Below are 20,260 nucleotides of genomic sequence, written 5' to 3'. Positions count from 1 at the left end.
AAAAAAAAAAAAAAAAGGACCTGACACTGAAAGCCTTTGGAGAATTTTATGTGATACCCGAAGGAACTGGTATTTGATCCTGAAAGCAGAAGTGAGTCATGGAAGGATCTTAAGCAGGGAGATAATACGATGAGTTCTGATTTTGAGAAAATGCAGTCTTACGGTAAATCTACAAGAAAGGTGAGAAGCAGAAAATTCAGTATGGAAACTGACAGTAGGTCAAGCAAGAAGAAAATGAGTAAAGGATTAAAGGCAACGGCAAAGGGACCATCCTAAGGAGGCCATCCTAAGGAGGCAGGATTCGTAAGAGAAAATCTGAATCCTGAGTATGAATTAGATTGTCCAAGCTGTCCTGTGATGCTCAGCCACGTCCACAACTGCCCCAACAGGACCACCAACACAGCAATGAACAAAAAGTGTCCACGTAAACAGAAGCCAAATCTTGCTGGCCTCCTAGCAGTAGGAGAAGCAATAGCGGCCACATCCCCACCACCTACAAGCCTGAAATTGAAGCTTCTGGTTTTGCAATTTGCAAAGGTCACTTTGAGCCCATGGCCTTGGAAATGGAATGATGAGGACAGAAACTTATCCTGTAGGTCTGTTCACCAACAGACCGTAACAACTAGATCTCTCAGGAGACAGCAGGGCACATTGAAAGAGCTGGGCTGTGAGGGCAGACAGACCACAGTTTGGCTCCTGGCTCTGACCCCTTCTGGGTTTCTTAGACCAGCACTTACACTCTCAACCCTCCGTATTCACAGGAGATTTTTCGCCTGGAGATGATGCCATTTCTTTCTCAGGGGTTTTACGAGGACTACAAATAATAGCATCAACAAGAACAAAACAAATTTCAAATGTGGTTGGAAATGAATTTGTTTGGATGACTAATTTGTTTAGCTCAAGGGAGCAGAGGAAAAAAAGCCAAACTATGGGACATTTATGCTTTCTACCAAAAAGTGAATTCTCGCCATTTATACACCAAGGTGACAGAGTAAAGTCAGCCATGTCATAAACGCTGAGCTAATCATCACAGTGTGTACATTAAAACATTAGCCTCCTCTCCTATCTTTAAAACAAAGGATAGTGAACCAGCCTGAGGCTTTCTATTCCTCTAGTCACTTGGGTTAACTCTTCTTTTTCATTTCTATTCTCTTTAAATCTGTTGAGATTTATAGCAATAGTTCAGCCACAATTGTGACCTAGAAAAATTGTGAATAGAAAAATATGGCTTTTAGTTTTCTGTTTCCATATACAAAAAGAGCGTAGCATAATATGTAGCCTGAAGAAGGAGCTCGGCACAGGCGAAATAGGGCTCACGCTGTTTCTGTCTGGTCTATGCGCTCTCTCACCCTGGAAAGGCGAACAGAAGTCCAACCATTGAAGTCCCTCCCTGGCGAACTCTCTGCCCTATTGTGGGGGTGCAGAGTAGATCTGGTTCTTTCTAAATCTTAACTAGAAAATGAAGGCTGGATTGGGGCCAATATAGTCAGTAATGTGCCATGATAAACAATCATAAATCAGACATGTGGCATAGCCACTTGACTTCTCAAGAAAAAATCACTTCTTCCCTCACCTGGCTTCTCTTCGCTCTCCTAGACTGGCTGAGATCCATTATAATAAAAGCAGACTCACCTTGCAGGTAACTAGAAGCAAAAAAACTCAACAAAGTTAGCATAGTGAGCCTTCTCCCATGGCAAATACAGTTCACAGTATTCTAATACAGACAACCCCGGATATAAAGCCGCAGAATTGGGATGCCACCTACCAGTAGCCCAGACCAATGGCTACCAAGTTCTGTAAGCAAGGCTCTGGCATTCCCACGGGCAGCCAGATGTGCTCACCGCAGTAGGCAGTAACTCAGCTAACACCGTCAGCAGGTACACGCAGCAGAAGTGAATTGCTTTCAAACTGCTCTATGCTTTACCTTTGCAAAGTCTCTGTAAAGTTTTAAATGACATGCTCTTCACTGTGTCAGAGAAAACGAAAATTTCGCAGAATACCCAGAATGTCAAAACTACCTACCAAAAAAGGCAAGACAATCCATCTCTTTGAAAAGGAAACATGAGAGTTTAACTTAGCGGTAAGAGAAATGAAGGTCAATGAGTAAACTTCCAAGTCCGGACTGTCACACTCAATGCACAAACACAATTCTGAAGTTCAAGGAAACATATCTGGGGATGATGAAGATCACTGAGCCAATGCAATAGATTGTCTTTGAAATAAAGAGAAAGAAAAAAGAAAGAAAGAAAGAAAGAAAGAAAGAAAGAAAGATAGAAAGAAAGAAAGAAAGAAAGAAAGAAAGAAAGAGAAAGAAAAGAAAGGAAGAAAGAGAAAGAGAAAGAGGAAAGAAAGAAAGAAAGAAAGAAAGAAAGAAAGAAAGAAAGAAAGAAAGAAAGAAAGAAAGAAAGAAAAAAGAAAGAAAGAAAGAAGGAAAGGAAGGAAGAAAGGGAGGGAGGGAACTATTTATCAGATGGAAGATCTCACACTATAGCATAGGGGGGCTGAAGCCATGCTCTACTTCTGTGCCTAGTTGGTCTGAGCAAGTCCCCTTGGAAAGGGTCTTCCTTAGTGAAGGAAGAATTTATGGGGTCTTCCTTATCTGATAGGTGCTCATTGCTCTAGAAGTGTATATAACAGATGCTTTTTAATCTTCTAACAAGGTAGGCTTTTGAAATGTAGAACTGATGCCAAAGGAAGGTATAGCAAGCTGAATAAGTTTTCTCAAGGTGTTTTAAGAGGGAAGGAACAAAGACACCCTCCCCCTCCCCCCCGCCCCCGCCCATGCTGGCCCCTGCCAAAACCTGCTCCCTTAAGTCCAAAGTTAAGAAAGACTTTAGTGAACACTAGGGTTGTCTGATCCAAGTTCTGGTGGCTCAAGGAGACCTCAAGGGCCCTAAAACATGACTGGGCTGGTGTGTCAGTTCCATCAGAAGAATCTGAGTGTTCTTTCTGGTCAGCCTGGAGCTAGACACACTTCTATAATCGGCCACCTGATAACATGATTCCCGCTTTGAAAAGGCACCAGATGAGCGCGTGACTGTGACCAAGAACAACAAAAAGGCCCCAGAGATCAAGAATGTGGCACTACAAGCAGGGTCTGGGTGAGCAAAAGCACCATTCCATGATCTAGAAGAGTCACTTGGAATATGGTAGACCAGCCTTCACATGAGATATCACATAGGAGGCACAAAAGCACCAGCAGGGCTGACTTCTTTCTCCAGTTATCACACCAGAAATGTGAACCGATTGGGAAGTTGGAGACAGAGAAAAGTCCACGAGATAGAAATATTAACTGCCTGCTAAAAGCACATGTCAGGGACTGAGCAATTAATTTGAAAACATTATAGTAAGTGAAAGAACTCAGTGGAAAATGCTACATATTATACGCTCCCATTTACTTGAAAAGTCCTAGAATAGGCAAATCCATACAGACAGAAAGTATATTAGTGCCTGACGAGGGTAGGGGAGGACATGATGATGATGTGGGAGTTAGTCCAGAGTGTGGAATCTGTAACTAGACTTCTTGGTTTGAATTCCAGCTTTGTCATTTGTGATTTTTAACCTCTCTATGCCTCAGCTTTCTCATTTGCAATATGGGGATGAGATGGTAGGGTTTTCATGAGGATTAAATGAGGGAAAACATAGACTAGAACCTAGAACTTAACGAATGTCGGCTATTACAGTTTGTGGAGTTCCAGGGAAATTCCAAGCTCTGACACAGAGGCGTGGACAAATTATCTGAAAATTTAAATGAAAATATTGAAAGGACAAGCTATCATCTGAGGAAGGTGTTCCATGTTGGAAAAAAATTAAGTATGTTAGAGGAACATATCTTAGAAATGATATATATCCAAGTAAGAAGAATCAATAATAACTATAAAACAATAATGATCAATAATTGGGTTGGAATTAAAGAAAATGGAAAGAAAAGAGAGACAGGAGCAAGAAGAAGAGAAAGAAAAGGAGGAAGAGAATAGGTTGCCAGTTTTCTGTTATTTACTATTTTTTTGTTATTTATTATTTGAGTTTCTCTGTTATTTACTATTTCAGAAGCGTTCATGAACACTGAAATCAGAAATTTAAAAAATGTTGGAAAAGGCAACTCTAATTTTGAACACTGTTAAAATGTGCTTAGACAATGAAGAATTTCCATATTGCTAGAAGGAGATTCCCAATGAAGAGATATCCTTTGTTTAAACTTCATTGGACACTTATTTGAAAAATTCTTCCCATAGAGGATATTTTGGGGTAAAATACATATATGAGGAGAATTATTTTTATATTTTTCATATATATATATGATTTATTACATATGCGACACATACATAACAGAGAAAGTATGATAAAAATGAACATGTATGGACCTATCACCCACTTAAGAATTGGAATACTACCAAAATCATTATATCTTTATGTGCCCTTTCCCTAGATCACTCATTCCCTAGCTTTCTTCTCAAAATATTTTTCAGTTGCTTTTGTTTATAGGCATTTTTAAAATGTCATCATGTTGTATGTATTATTCTATGACTTATTTTTCCCATTCTGCAAAGATTCATCTATAATGATATATCAATGTTAAATTGATTGAGTTTCACCCTCATTGAAAAGATATTCCACAATTAAACATATTCCTGTCAATGGCATTTTGTTTCAGGATTTTTGCTCTTATAAATGATGCTGCTCAGACCATTCTTACATGTCTTTCTTTTTTACCCAAACTTTATCAAGCTATAATTGACAAATAAAAATTGTATGTATTTATGGTATACACCTTGATGTTTTAAGACACACACACACACACACACGCACACACACACACTTTGTGAGGCGATGACCACAATAAAGCTAAGTAACTTATGTTTCACCTCACATCATTATCATTTTGTGCATGTGCAGTGAGAATGTTTAATTTAGCAAATGTCAAGCATAAAATACAGTATTTTAACTATAATCACTAACCTTTGAACATCTCCCCAAATCTCTCACCTCTACACCGCTTTCCATGATGGCACCATCACTGGCATCTCAGTATGCATATTTAAAGTATTCTTCATGACAGACAAGAGTGAAATTGCTCAGTTGTAATGTTCAGCTCTGCAAAAAAATGAAAACATTATTTTCCAAAGTAATTTCACCAACTTACACTCCTATAAAGAGTGCATGAGAATTCCTATAGATCACACTCACATCTAGACTTGGTATTGGCAGACTGTAATTTTTGAGATTTTGTGTGCCCTTAATTTATATTCCGACAACTAATGATATGTGGGGGTCTTTTCTTATCTCTCTTTGCCATCTGTGCTTCCTCTTTTATAAAATGGCTGTGATCTTATGCCTGTGAAGTGAATTATCATTCAGTTATCTTTTTTTCCTGATATGTAAACCTCTGTAAGTTATATACATTGTTGTATATATCTTATCTTTCCATATATTTTGATGGAAGCTTTTGATTTCTTAATTTAAAGAATTTCTTAATTTTAAGAAATTGTCATCGAACTTATCAATCTTCTTATCTCTTTTAAGAATTCTTTCCCTACTCAAAGCTTTCAATAAAGTTTTAAAATTTTACCTTGCACATCTAACTCATTAATTCACTTGGGATTTGGTTTTTGTGTGTGTGCTAAAGAGCTAAATTGATTTTTTTTTTTTCCTCATATGGAACACGAACTTTTCCAGCACCAATTTTTAGTTATTCTATTTTTCCTTAGTGATTTGCAACACTACCTAGGTCAAATACAGAATTTCCCAATACACTTAGGGCTGCTTCTGAGGTCTTGTTTTTTCTTTCATTGTCTATTTTACTTATGATATTAATAGTATTGCACTGTTTTGAGGACTATAGCTTTATAATAAAGCTTAATATAAAAGGAAAGTCTCCCCATCCCTCCACTTGTGGTTCCTTAGGACAATCTTGATTATTCTTGTATTTGGCTAATCCATGCATCTAACAGGTAATACTAGCCCCATGCCAGGCTTGCTTTTTATGTTCTGGTAATATCCTGTGCGCCCCCCCCCCATATCTCAGTGGTTTAAAATGAACAGAAAAGTTGCTCACATTATATAATTCCTGTGTCAGCTCTTTTCCATGACATGCCCATTCTACAAAGCAGACGGTTAGGAAGCTATATAACACTCATTGCTGAGGAAAAGTTGTGCAGAGAGAAAGAGAGCTCTGGAGGGCAGGGCACCATCAGTGCAAAGCTCTGATAAGAAATGACACACACATCCAAATAACTCACTGGGCAGAACTGGTCACATGCCCCCCACCCCTCACCCAGACTCCAAGGAAGTCAGGAAGCACAATTTCCCATGTGTCTGGAGGGCAGACAAAAACATTTGTTGAACGGAGAACCACCATCACATGGACCACTACTTCGAAGGCCTCGGCACCCTTCCAATGGGCTTATAGATCGGTGTAGGTAGAAACAAGGGTTGGAAGGTCAAGGGCTGAACTCAGGAACTACGGAATCCTACTTCATCCTTTTGCCCAGGGCCTATCTGGTCATTTATTTTGTGAAATTTTAGATTCAAACTAAGTTATGGCTTAAATAAACTTCTGGCAAGTGCTGTGGAAATAGAATGATACAAGTCACCCCTTTGAGAGTGGAAACAATTAAGGCAGAGAAGAATTCACTTTGTTTGCATTAAAGGCAAATTATGAAGCAGATTACTTGGATCTCAAATTCCTTTTTTCCAGAAACTGTGTTGTATTCTTTGTTAGTTAATCAGAAAACTTATCTTCTGGCGAATCACACAGAAGAAAACATTACAAGTAAGCTGCATTTGACTATTTCTAATTTTTGTCACAAACTATAAAGCCTCTTTGTGTGTTTCCTGACATTCACTACAAAGAAAGATGAGGACTCTCTTGCTGTTAATTTCTTATAGTACAGATCCGATCAAACACATCTGAAATATGACATATCTTAGATGACTTTGAAAAGTCATAGATGGGGGCACCGGGGTGGCTCAGTGGGTTAAGTCTCTGCCTTCGGCTCAGGTCATGGTTTCAGGGTCCTGGGATCAAGCCCCTCATTGGGCTCTCTGCTCAGCGGGGAACCTGCTTCCCCCTCTCTCTCTGCCTGCCTCTCTGCCTACTTGTGATCTCTCTCTCTCTCTGTCAAATAAATAAATAAAATCTTTAAAAATAATAAAATTAAAAAAGAAAAGTCATAGATGAAATTGTTCACAAATTATACATAATGTTAATAAGTTTATCATTGCAGGTAAGACATCACTGACAATGACCTCACTCCATTGACTGCTTTTTTCTTTTCCCTTTGAGAGCTGAATCCATTGTTACACAGTCTAAGAATGTCAGTGTGACTTGCTAGTGTTTGAAATAGATACCATTGCACTCTTGTTGCCACATAAGTTTGCAAGTGTGAATTTTGAAAAATGCCTATGACTATTTATACATCTAAATACAATAAATCCAAAGTCTTATTTTCCCATGAATACATATAACTAATCAACACCCAAGAGTCCATAGCCTCTTAGCAATAGACTATGATTTCTTCTGACTTTCCCCCTGTCCCCAAGAAGAAAAAGAGCTAGCACTCAATTTAGCACATCTGGTGAAAATATGTGTAAATACAAACAAAACTATAAACATATTCCATGAGAAAGGTTGAGGACCCTATGTCAGATTGCCTGGGTTTGAACCCCCATTCCTTTGCTTTTTAATTGTGTGGACAGGGTATATAAAGGCTAACAGGTGACATTCTGGAATTAGGTTTGTAGAATCTGCCTCCTGAGAGCTATGAGTCTTTGGGGAAATTATTTAAACTAAGCCCCACTTTTCTCATCTATAAAATGGTGGTAATACTAATATTTACCTCGTAGTGTTATTGTAAATGTTATGTTATATTTTTAAAGTGCTTTATGTTAGTGCCAGGCTCATAGTAAGTGTTAAAGTAATAACTCTTATTATATTAGTAATATTGATAGTATACAAAAGTACTTATATTTACTACAGAGAAAATGTCATTATGCTTGTCATAGATAGCCACAATCTCACCACTAGTGCATACAGATTGTCTTCACTTTCCAAAGATCAAATTTTTTCTACTAGCTCAGGTGGGAAACTTAGACTTTACTAGAAATAGGAACATAGGAGCCTAGGAATGAAATCAGTGTCATCTTATCAATATGCACAAACACGAGGATCTGAAGGTACAACCCTCAGGGGAAAGACTTTATACACAGGGGTATAAACCCACAGGGCAAGCAAACCCATTGCCTGACCACGTGCTACTCTATCTGTCCCAGAGGTTGCTGCTTTCTCAGGTATCTGCAGGTTGTTCCAGAAAACAGGTTGCTCCCCAAGAACACAGCCCACATCCCAAGAGACCAGAGTCCTTGATTGCTTTGTTTAAAGTCATGTGATTGTAGCACAGAGGCAACAAGTGTGGGTCATCAAGGAAACCCTCCTGTGTTTGAAGAGAAGGCTACTACACTGTGGGCTGAGGAAAGAATCTTACCAAAGTTCCCACGGCAAGTTGGCCGCTGTCATGTCTCCAATACAGAAACACTCCCTCAGTGAACAGAAATTTCCAGATTTTCTATTTCTGTTGAACTGGATATCCTGAGATAGAAACCAAAGGCATCTGGAATTTTGCTGTTTTACTAGCCATTATAGATCCTCAATCCTGGCTCTTTCCTCTCAGCGCTGAGAAATAGGGGGGAAGTTGGTAATGGTGCTGAAGAGAATAAGCCAATAACAAAATGACTCACTTCTAGGCCAAAGGTCTCTTCAGTGGAGGGCTCAGTGATGAGTGCAGTAAGGGGCCCAAAGCCCATCTCTGCTTGTGGTTTTGCCCTGAGAACCCTGCTAATTGATAACAGGTCGCAACTCTTCATTTCCTTCTCGCTCCCCTTCTACAAGCACCTTTGGCCTCTCCCTCGCCTAGCTGATGCTCATTTGTTCTGATGACAGATCTCCCTTGCTCTCTCAGGGGCTAGCCTGGCTTTGTTAGCCACAACTCCCCCATTTCCTGCCCAGATGCCCTTTCCTGAATAACCCTATTCATCCCACGCATGGGAGAAATTGGCTGATCCCTAAACACTGATTAATGCAACTGCCAAGCCGGTTTCTTTCCAACAAAGTAACCTGTTTTCCTCCCAGCAGACCAGCCCATGAACTCTGAAGGGCATGTGTATGTGTGTGCTTGTGTGTGTGTGTCTTAACACAGGAGCAAAAAGCCAAGAATTTCTAATTTAATTAGAAGTTGTACAACTTCTTCCCTTTCTCCCTTATTTTCCTCTCAAATTTTCCCAATCCATTTGTTAATGCTTATGATGCTGACAGCTGGCATCACTGATTCTTTGGCAAAACCACTTAAAATTAGCCAAATAATGGGGCACCTGGCTGGCTCAGTCAGTAGAGCAAGAGACTGTTGATCTCAGGGTTATGATTTCAAGCTCACATTGGGCATGGAGCTTACTTTAAAAAAAAAAAATTAGCCAAATATCTAAGATAATTACATGTACAAAAAATTTACAAATTAAAACAATTTGTACTCGACCATAACTTCTGTATTAAGACATTATAAATATAAAACTTTAGGAAAACTATACACCATCTACTCTGAGTGGTTGACACCTTAGAAAACAAAAGCAGTCTCTCACTGTTAAACATTTAGTGTTTCTGGGAGGCTAAGGTGAGAAATAGCATGATGCTTTGAACTTTTGAACCTCTTATTGGCTGTTGTGCTCTGAGGTAGGTATGGTGACCGCCCATGAGAAGGGCTGAAGACGTTCCAGGGTATATGCAGTCTTTCGAACTAACGATTCACACCAGCTTTGTCCTGTGATTGTGTAGAAAGCTCAATGAAAACCCACTCCGACAAATAGCTGATGGCAAATACTTGAGGTGTGGATTAGCATCCACCAAAGTTAATTCTCCCCCAAACATTGTTAAACTTTCAACTTTGCAGTTTGCAGACTGTTGGGGAAGAAAGTGTTGGGCAAGAAACTGATTTACTGTAGGTGCTACAGGTAGGTCAAAAGCAATGCTCTTTCAAAACTCGATGTTGTGGGGATGCCTGGGTGGCTCAGTCGCTTAAGCATCTGCCTTCAGCTCAGATCATGGTCCCGGGGTTCTGGGATTGAGCCCCATGTTGGGCTCCTTGCCCAGCAGAAGCCTGCTTCTCCCTCTCCTCCCTGCTCCTGCTCTCTGTTCCTATCTCTGTCTCTTTCTTCCCAATAAATAAAATCTTAAAAAAAATGGGACGCCTGGGTGGCTCAGTTGGTTGGACGACTGCCTTCAGCTCAGGTCATGATCCTGGAGTCCCGGGATCGAGTCCCACATCGGGCTCCCAGCTCCATGGGGAGTCTGCTTCTCTCTCTGACCTTCTCCTCGCTCATGCTCTCTCTCACTGTCTCTCTCTCAAATAAATAAATAAAATCTTTAAAAAAAAAAAAAAAAAAAAGCACCCTAGATGTTTCATTCTCAGGATGTGTTTTTTGGTGTAGATATCACCTGTAACATACACAGACTCTGCTATTTGGGAGGAAGGGGTTAGATTTCTTCAAATTTTGAGGCTAACAGCACAGCCCAGGCTAAAGTTTTCCTCCCATCTGAGACATGAGTGAGAAGAACCTATCAGTGTAGCTCACAGCCAAATGCAGGGTCTCATCTGATAGTTTGTATCCTTCTCCTACTTCAACTAACCAGTGCTCGAGGATAGCCCTTGGACGGTGAGGGAAGGCTGGCTCTTTTCCCATAACCCACAGTCCGCTTACACTGCACCTCCATTTCCTCGCGCTAAGTGTGAATGTCCTCAGGGCAGTCTGGCACTTCACGGACACCCACAGGCTTCTCATCTTCTAGTAGAATCATGTCCACAGCGTGTGGTGACGCAAAACTACCACCCATTGGATAACCAAGAGGTACCAGTGGTTTTCTTGGTCCAAGGAAAGTAATAGCTGAGTTCAAAACCAGGGCATTTTCATGTCCTGTTTTTTAGATTGAGTTCAACTCTCTATCTTTGGACTCTCTTTGGAGTTTCTTCTGCTTCCTCCACATGGATGGTAAATGCAGGCTGTTTACTGTTTGCATTCCAGGGGGGGAACAGGGACACGCTCTTGTCATTCATAGAAAGATCCTTAAGAGGTGCAAGCCGTTGTGTCTTGGGCGTCAGCTGCAGTGCTGGACCAGGAGGGTGCTGGACGGGGTCTGGGGCTGCTGGGTGGGTGCCCCTTCTCGGGGTTGCTGTTCTCCTGGTCCTCTTGGAGCGCCGGGTGCTCTGGCCAAGAAGCTCGAGCCACCTGCTGGCTGCGGACCCCGCAGGACCCCAGAGGCTGCGAAAGGCGTAGACCTGCTTTGCGGGGTGGGGAGAGCTAAAGGCACCATGGATATGTAGCCCTTTTCTCCCTTTTGCTTGGTTGATTGTTTGAATTTTTCCCCCTTACTGGGGTCAATTCAGGGTATTACCAATTAAGAAGATTTCATCTCATTTCTTTATCAAGAGAAAAGATAAAGGTCCAGATGGTCCTGTGGGTGTAGTTAATTTCTGAAGGGATCCCAGCTTCTGAAAATGTGAGAAAGTCCCTCTTTCTATTGATGTAAGTGATGGCGGGTCAGACGGACACTCACACACTCAAGAAGACTACAGACTGTGAGGGGAGATGCATCAAAATGTTGTGTACCAAAAAAAACCTACATTATTAGAATTGTATTTGAGATATTTACCGATTTCCTATCAATTTGCAGATACTGTGTTAGTTGCTGTTGAGAAGCAAAAAATTGCTTCATTGCCTTTGTTACGGCCTCACAATCTATGGTGGAGAAGAAAAACATCAACAAAGAGTTCCAACTGATGATGGAATGACATAAATGCCTTAAAAATACAAAATTAAAAGAGCTATGAGTTTACAGGGAGGGAAAGGGGCACAGAGCAAATAGGGAGACCCAGGATGATCTCACAAAGGAAGGTGAGCTCCAGCAAGCCCTTGGGGTTGAGTAGGAATTAAACAGGCAGAGACCTCTGTATCCAGTTTAATTACCTTCATGACATAAACCATGGGGAGATATGATGTTATCTATCTACTTGAACATTTTGATGAACAGTTGGCAAATATGATAAACAAATTTCTAAATATGTGGCAGGAACACTGGAGTGTATGTCCCCAGGAGAACTTCCTTTCATGATTCAAATTTAGATTTTTATTTGAAATATCTAGGTGACTCAGCACTTTTCTCATCAAGGGCAAATATATTCGAGATAAAATATTAAGCTCTTCTATAGGGATTTCACCTAGAAAGCCCAACAATTAGTATGCCATAATCACACTGAGCTGAAGAGAGCAATAAAATAATGTGAGCCAGGACATAAACCACAACCCAGAACTGCATCTTAGCCATGTCTTAAGAGACAGCTGCTCATTGACTCACACAGGTTAGAAGGAAAGTTCACACAGGCACAGCCTGGGTTGAAACAAATAGAGAGATTCAGGCTGTCAAAAAGTGAAGGCCAAGGAAATTAGCTAAGACATAAAGGGCCACGCAAGTCTCAAAGGTGTGGACTGGTCAGGGTAAAATCTAAAAATTTTAACCAAGACCAGAAGATTCAGACATCTAGATTCTGGTCTGAGAAGTCAGAAAGGGCAGCTGAATGGCAGAGGGGTAAAGCTGATCACTGTCCTGGTGGGGCACAGACCAGAACATGTTTCCAAGTGAAGGATTGCTAGAACTTCCAACTCATATACAATCATTTCGTCCCTGCAGTTTTCTTTGTTTTAGGGTAAGTGAATGTTGATGAAGAAGACTTTAAAGAGGCACAACTCAGGAGCAGATGCTGTATCTTGTCAAATGCTCTTTCTGCATCAGTTGAGAGGCCCATGTGGTTCTTCTCTCTTCTTTTATTGATTTGTTCTATCACATTGATTGATTTATGAATGCTGGATCACCCTTGTATCCCATGGATAAATCCCACCTGGTCATGGTGAATAATCTTTTTAATGTACTGTTGGACCCTATCAGCTAGGATCTTGTTGAGAATCTAAGCATCCATATTCATCAGGGATATTGGTCTGAAATTCTCCTTTTTGGTGGGGGTTTTTACCTGGTAAAGGTATTATTACCCTGGGGATCAGGGTAATATGGCTTCATAAAAAGAGTCTGGAAATTTTCCTTCTGTTTCTATCTTTTAAAACAGCTTCAGAGGGCACCTGGGTGGCTCAATGGGTTAAAGCCTCTGCATTCAGCTCAGCCATGATCCCAGGATCCTGGGATCAAGCCCCACATTGGGCTCTCTGCTCAACGGGGAGCCTGTTTCCACCCTCCTCTCTCTTTGCCTGCCTCTCTGCCTACTTGTGATTTCTGTTTGTCAAATAAATAGAATCTTTTTTAAAAATAAATAAATAAAACAACTTCAGTAGAATAGGTATTATTTCTTCTTTGAATGTTTGGTAGAATTCTCCAGGGAATCCATCAAGTCCTGAGCTCTTGTTTTTCAGGAGGTTTTTCATCACTGCTTCAATCTCGTTACTAGATATTGGTCTATTCAGTTTGTCAATTTCTTCCTGATTCAAAGTATAGGGATAGAGGGAACATTCCCCAACTCATAAAATCTATCTACGAAAAAACCACAGTGAATATCATCCTCAATGGGGAAAGGCTGACAGCCTTCCTTTTGAGATCAGGAAAACGATGCGGATGCCCACTCTCACCACTCTTGTTCAACATAGTACTAGAAGTCCTACCAACAGCAATCAGACAACAAAAGAAATAAAAGGTATTCAAATTGGCAAGGAAGAAGTCACTCTCTCTTCACAGATGACATGATACTTTATATGGAAAACCCAAAGACTCCACCCCCAACCTACTAGAACTCATACAGCAATTCAGTACTATACATCAATACAGTAATGTGGCAGGATACAAAATCAATGTACAGAAATCAGTTGCTTTCTTACACACTAACAATGAAAATATAGAAAGGGAAATTAGAGAATCGATTCCATTTACTATCGCACCAAGAACCATAAGTTACCTGGAAATAAACCTAACCAAAGAGGTAAAGGATCTGTACTCGAAGAACTACAGAACACTCATGAAAGAAACTGAAGAAGAAACAAAAAGATGGAAAAGCATTCCATGCTCATGGATTGGAAGAATAAACATTGTTAAAATGTCTATACTGCCTAGAGCCATCCACACTTTCAGTGCCATCCCAATCAAAATTCCACCAGCATTTTTCAAAGAGCTGGAACAAACAATCCTGAAATTTGTATGGTACCAGAAGAAACCCTGAATTGCTAAGGAAATATTGAAAAAGGAAAACAAAACTGGGGACATCACGTTGCCTGATTTCAAGCTTTACTACAAAGCTGTGATCAGCAAGACAGCATGGTATTGGCACAAAAACAAACACATAAACCTGTGGACCAGAATAGAGTCCACATATGGACCCACAACTCTATGGTCAAATAATCTTCAACAAAGCAGGAAAAAATATACAGTGGAAAAAAGACAGTCACTTCAACAAATGGTGTTGGGAAAATTGGACAGCTATGTATAGAAGGATGAAACTCGACCATTCTCATACAACATACACAAGGATAAACTCGAAATGGATAAAAGACCTCAACATGAGACTGAAATCTATCAAAATCCTAGAGAAGAACATAGGCAGTAACCTCTTTGACATTGGCCACAGCAACTTCTTTCAAGATATGTCTCCAAAGGCAAAGGAAACAAAAGCGAAAATGAACTTTTGGGACTTCTTCAAGGTCAAAAGCTTCTGCACAGCAAAGGAAACAGTCAACAAAACAAAGAGGCAACCCACGGAATGGGAGAAGATATTCGCAAATGACACTACAGACAAAGGGCTGATATCCAGGATCTGTAAAGAACTCCTCAAACTCAACACACACGAAACAGATAATCACATCAAAAAATGGGCAGAAGACATGAACAGACACTTCTCCAAAGAAGACCTACAAATGGCTAACAGACACATGAAAAAGTGTTCATCATCATTAGCCATCAGGGAGATTCAAATCAAAACCACATTGAGATACCACCTTACACCAGTTAGAATGGCCAAAATAACAAGACAGTAAACAACATGTGTTGGAGAGGATGTGGAGAAAAGGGAACCCTCTTACACTGTTGGTGGGAATGCAAGTTGGCACAGCCACTTTGGAAAACAATGTGGAGATTCCTTAAGAAATAAAAAGTAACTACCTTATGACCCTGCAATTACACTACTGGGTATTAACCCCAAAGATACAGATGCAGTGAAAAGAAGGGCCACCTGTACCCTAATGGTCATAGCAGCAGTGGCCACAGTTGCCAAAGTGTGGAAAGAACCAAGATGCCCTTCAACAGACAAATGGATAAAGAAGAAAAGATCCATATATACAATGGAGTATTATGCCTACATCAGAAAGGATGGGGGCATAATACTCCAACTTTTGTATCAACATGGATGGGACTGGAAGAGATTATGCTGAATGAAATAAGTCAAGCAGAGAAAGTCAATTATCATATGGTTTCACTTACTTGTAGAGCATAAGGAATAGCACAGAAGACATTAGGAGATGGAGAAGAGAAGTGAGTTGGGGGAAATTGGAGGGGGGACGCAAACCATGAGAAACTGTGGACTCTGAGAAACAAACTGAGGGTTTGGGGGGAGGTGAGGGGGTTGGGTAAGCCTGGTAGTGGATATTATGGAGGGCACATATTGTATGGAGCACTGGGTGTGGTGCATAAACAATAAATTTTGTAACACTGAAAAAATAATAAAATTAAATTAAATTTTAAAAAATAAATAAATAAAGAGGTACAACTTGATTCTCTTGATTCAACTTCTGGTGAAACACATCAAATGTGTCCTGTAAAATCAAAGGTATATTTTCTATGACCTGTATCATTCCCCATTTCTACAACTCTTATGAATAAGAGATTGATGTATACATACATACATATATACATACACACGTGCTATCTGGCAGACTCATCTCCCCATGTAACCTGAGTATACAAATACTTTTCCCAGCCTTCCTGTCAGATCTATAACTGAACTCCAGCTAATGGGATGGGAATAGGAAGTAATGTAATGTTTCTTCCAATCTTGAACTATCAAAAATATCCAAACATAGTCTTGCATTTTTCCTCCTCTTCTAGATGGCTGGAATAGAAAGGGCTCTCGGGGCAAACTGAGATTTGCGTGTATAAAATGGCAAAGATTCAAGACTGAGCTGAATGACAGCATGGAAGAGAACCAGCAATCCAGGAGAGTCATCATTATACTGTGACATCAGTTTTAAGCTTCTGCTATTGGGGGCATATCTAATACAACAGCTAACATTACCTTCACTAATGTTCAGTAGAGGAGCACACTTTGGTACTAGAAATTTTTGCAAATATCGCCTGCCCTTTCAGAGCCTGAGCTCTGTAAAAATGGGTGAAGGGGAGTGTGATATACAGGCTTCCAGTTAGGGAGTGAATAAGTCATAGGAATAGAAGACATCGCATAAGGAATATAGTCAATGATATTGTAATAGTGTTGTATGGTGACAGATGGTAGCTACACTTGGGCTGAGCATAACCTAATTTATAAACTTGTCCAGTCACTATGTTGTACACCTGAAACCAATGTAACATGATGGGTCAACTATAAGTAAATAAATTTTTTTTAAGTCAGGGTGAAAAAAAGAATAAAAAGAAATAAACGAAATTAAGATTTTCCTCATTTAAGCAAAATTCAATCATATCTCCTATGCGTATAGAAAAGAGTGAAGTAAACAAAGTAGTCCTTGGGAACTGGGACAAGATTCAAGATCTAGGCTGGTGTTAATTCCTACAGACTACTGAAAAAATGATGAAAACAGGGAACTTCCAAAGATGGCCACACAGTGGAACACATCTGTGGGCCATTGCCAAACACCACAGAACATTTGTCTTTTCCCTTTTTTTGCCTTAAAATTTTGTCATTTTAATCTTTTTCTTTTTTTTTCTCTATTCTCTGAGCTATCATGGTACTTCCTATTTAACACATGAATATATATGTCTTATTTATTTCGCGCATATAATTCCTACCAAATTGCATTTCCATAAGGGCAGATACCAAGTCATTTAACATTTTTCCTTTTGTTCCTAGGGGAACCAGAATTGAGTCCACGCCACTTCTCGGTTCAAGATCCACAATCACCAATGATCTGTGACAAGGTGCCATCTCTGGTTTGGTTTGTTTGTTTTTTTCCCCTTTACCCTTCACCACCAACCTCAAGTCCCCATCCTCCAACAGAGGCACTCGCTTTAGTCTTTTTAATGCATATATATTTACTATCACTTAAACATATGTTCAGTTTTGGAAAAACGGCAGCATTGTGTTGTGCATGCGTGTTCTATACATAAATGGTATTTCACTACCTTTTTCTGTACTTTATTTTTTTCTTCAGTGTTTTGTTTTTGAGATATATCTTTGTTGCCACATGCAACTCTAGTTCATTTTTTCTGACTCATCCATAGTATTCTCTAGCATGATGATTGACTTTGACTCCATCAGCATGTTATAACAGTGAATATAATATAAAAACATGATGAGGAAGTTTCTAGTTGGCCACCAATTGTCTGGATTAGTCTGGGATTTTATTAAATTTCCCCCCTTGGTTAATGACCTAGAGTCAGAATTGGCAGTGTGCTCATTTCATTCATAAATGATAATAGTTTTGGAGGTAAAAGAATGGCAGGATGGCACCACTCCCCCCCCACACACTCCCTGCCTGCTGTCTCTATCATAATGACCTAGGTCTTAATCTGATCGTAAATTTATGAGAAATCAACCACAGTAGCTTCCTGTTTTGTACAGCTTCTGTAGAACTGTGGTATTTTGGAGCAGTTTTTAGAAAGAGAGAAGCTACTCACTGAGGTTTTCATTTCTTGATTTAGCTATCAAGAATATGATCTTTATCTCCCCTCTACCCTATACCCTAGTCACTCCTTCCTTCATTCAAAAGATCAGCAGTTACAATCTCCGGAAATGTAAAGCCCTAGTTTGGTGTTTCTTAAGGTCTATAGTACAGAGTCACCTGGGAATCAAATGCCTGCCTTAGGCATTTGCTAAAAATAAAGATTCCAGAGTCCTTCCCAGCCAAATCAGAGTCTCTGGGGGTAGGACCCAAAATCTGTACCTTTCACAAGTGATCATAACGGACTTTAAGGCTTGAAACTCTCTGTCATAATCCTTGATTTTCTAACTCAAAAATTAACAATAGTTAGTGTGCCCAGATAGCAGTAGATTTCAAGGTCATATAACACTGAAATGGAGGCTCCTGTCTGGCTTTCCCTGCCGGGGCACCTGACCTTAACATTCATAGCAAGAAGGATCTACCTTGTCCATGTTTTTATATAAAACAATATCCAAAAAGTGCTATCTCACTTGGGGTTTTAGAAAGATGACAGAGTAGCTCAATATATTCTATGTAGAAAACCATATTTTGTTTTCTTTACATGCTTATAGCTGAGTTTGGAACATAGTTTCCTAATTGAAAAAATGGTGACCATATTTAAAAAACACTAGAGCTCATCTGGTCTGCATTCTCTTTTCCTGGGACAGAGATGTTCTCTCTACTGCTGAAATTATGTACATTCATCCTTCTGCATATTTTTGCCAAAATTTGGCTTAAGAAAATCTGCCTATGCCTGAGTCTTCTTTTACTACAATTGGAAAGGCAGCAGGCACAGATCCTTCTTCCCGAAATTATAACAGAAATGAGAACCCTCACTTATAACATGTATTCTATTACTTTCTGAATGGTAAATATGTTGAATACTGCCTTTGAATGCACATGTATAAAAGCGTATTTGGTAGGAGAGCATGGTGAAGATTAGTATTTAATTTCTTTATGCTCAGTTTTATACAGGAGAAACCTGACTAGATTATAGGACCAAGTTCATACTTTGGTTTAGAAAGGTTCTCAACTTGATCCAAATTAAAACAAATTGACAGGGCTTCTAATCACTTTCAGTCCAAAGGTAAGAAGAGTGGTACACCCTATTTCAGCTTATAACTCTTAGGAACCTGTCTGTCCATTTCAGAAGACCCCACATGGTCCTTAATCTTTTGGCCACCCCAATAAATGTCTGAAGACACCCAAAGATTTATCTAAGATTCCAGTTACCAAGAGAATGTAGATCAACCGCCTTGACCACTAACACCCTCCATAATCTGACTCAAACACCGTTCATTGCCCAACAGACATTCAACATCCAGGCTCACTCTGCTCTAATGAAACTCTCCTACTCATCTGCTCCAAATGGGCCCCATATTGGATGCTGTGTTGCCTCTTTCCTTTGGCATCCTGTGTACCAATTTCTCTATCTGGTTCCAAACTAAATTACCTCCCCATCCCTTTCAGCTTTTCCAAATCCCATCCATTCTTCGGGATTTAAAAACTGTCCTGGCTGTACATGTATGATCTTCCCTCAGGTCCAGCCTGCAACAACCTCTGTTCCATCTGGGTCCCTGAAGCATGCTCCAGAGGCTCATTTCACATTTATCATTCACTATTGTGATATCTCATATCTATCTCATTTCTATTTGCCGCTTCCCTTGCTCTTAGCTCTTCAGACGCATGATGCCTTCCATGACTATGTAGATTGTAAGCTCCTGGAAACAGGACCCTGCCTCATTATTTTTGGAGTCGACAGTAGCCCTGGGTTCAGGGCCGTGTGTGGAGACTCGGCTCATCAAAATCCTCTTGTATTTCGCTTGAAAGGCTGCCTGCGGCTTCAGGGGCTGTCTTTGTCAGCAGGCTTTCAGGTTTGAATGAGTTCCCTGTCTTTGCCATTCAAACCTTCATACAGTGTTTAGCCTTTCCTCCTGGTAAACGCCTTTCTTCTCATTCATGACTTTTTTTTAGTAGGAAAGATGTGAGCGACATCACTTAAAAATAAATTTAATATAGGCTTTTGGAGACAGAGAGAAACAGTTATTCTTGGTTAAAGTATACTTTGAAAATGATTACCTAGGGTCAAAGATTCTGGATTGTAAACTCTGCTAGATATAGTGAGCATTTTGAAGATAAAAGGCATATCCCAAAGTGTTACCTTTTAATTCATGATTCTTTTTTAGACTGGCTCTCACAGGTAAGATTCAATCTGTAGCAAAGGCACCTTAACTTTAAAAACGGCAGTCTAGCAAATCGTTCCCAAGGATGCTCAGACTCACTGAGTATAGTTCAGGAATTCATGAGAGCTTTAATCTGCTTTAGGACACACGCGTAGTTTTATCTGGAATGCAGGTTT

At 40.0% G+C, this 20,260-nt stretch overlaps 1 protein-coding gene and 2 pseudogenes across 3 annotated transcripts in view; all 3 read right to left on the bottom strand.

The window, feature by feature from the left end:
* LOC111142449 overlaps nucleotides 1-5,003 on the bottom strand; it is a 66,083-nt pseudogene extending 61,080 nt beyond the window's left edge.
* LOC111142448 (G2/mitotic-specific cyclin-B1-like) overlaps nucleotides 1-5,029 on the bottom strand; it is a 34,224-nt gene extending 29,195 nt beyond the window's left edge. For 2 of the 3 annotated variants that reach the window (XM_022495597.1, XM_022495600.1), the window contains exon 1: nucleotides 4,987-5,008. The gene's annotated coding sequence lies outside the window, so the exon portion shown is untranslated. Of the gene's footprint in view, nucleotides 1-4,986 lie in introns of all 3 variants that reach the window. The other variant, XM_022495598.1, reaches the window with a different exon arrangement.
* A 4,576-nt stretch (nucleotides 5,030-9,605) lies between these two features.
* The window catches only part of LOC111142419, a 156,896-nt pseudogene continuing 146,241 nt past the window's right edge, over nucleotides 9,606-20,260 (bottom strand).

This window comes from Enhydra lutris, unplaced genomic scaffold (assembly GCF_002288905.1).
Source record: "Enhydra lutris kenyoni isolate GAN:26980312 unplaced genomic scaffold, ASM228890v2 scaffoldscaffold8, whole genome shotgun sequence".
Taxonomy (NCBI): domain Eukaryota; kingdom Metazoa; phylum Chordata; class Mammalia; order Carnivora; family Mustelidae; genus Enhydra; species Enhydra lutris.
The sequence above is the reverse complement of the archived record's forward strand: the minus strand, read 5'-3'. Positions and strand labels throughout refer to the sequence as shown.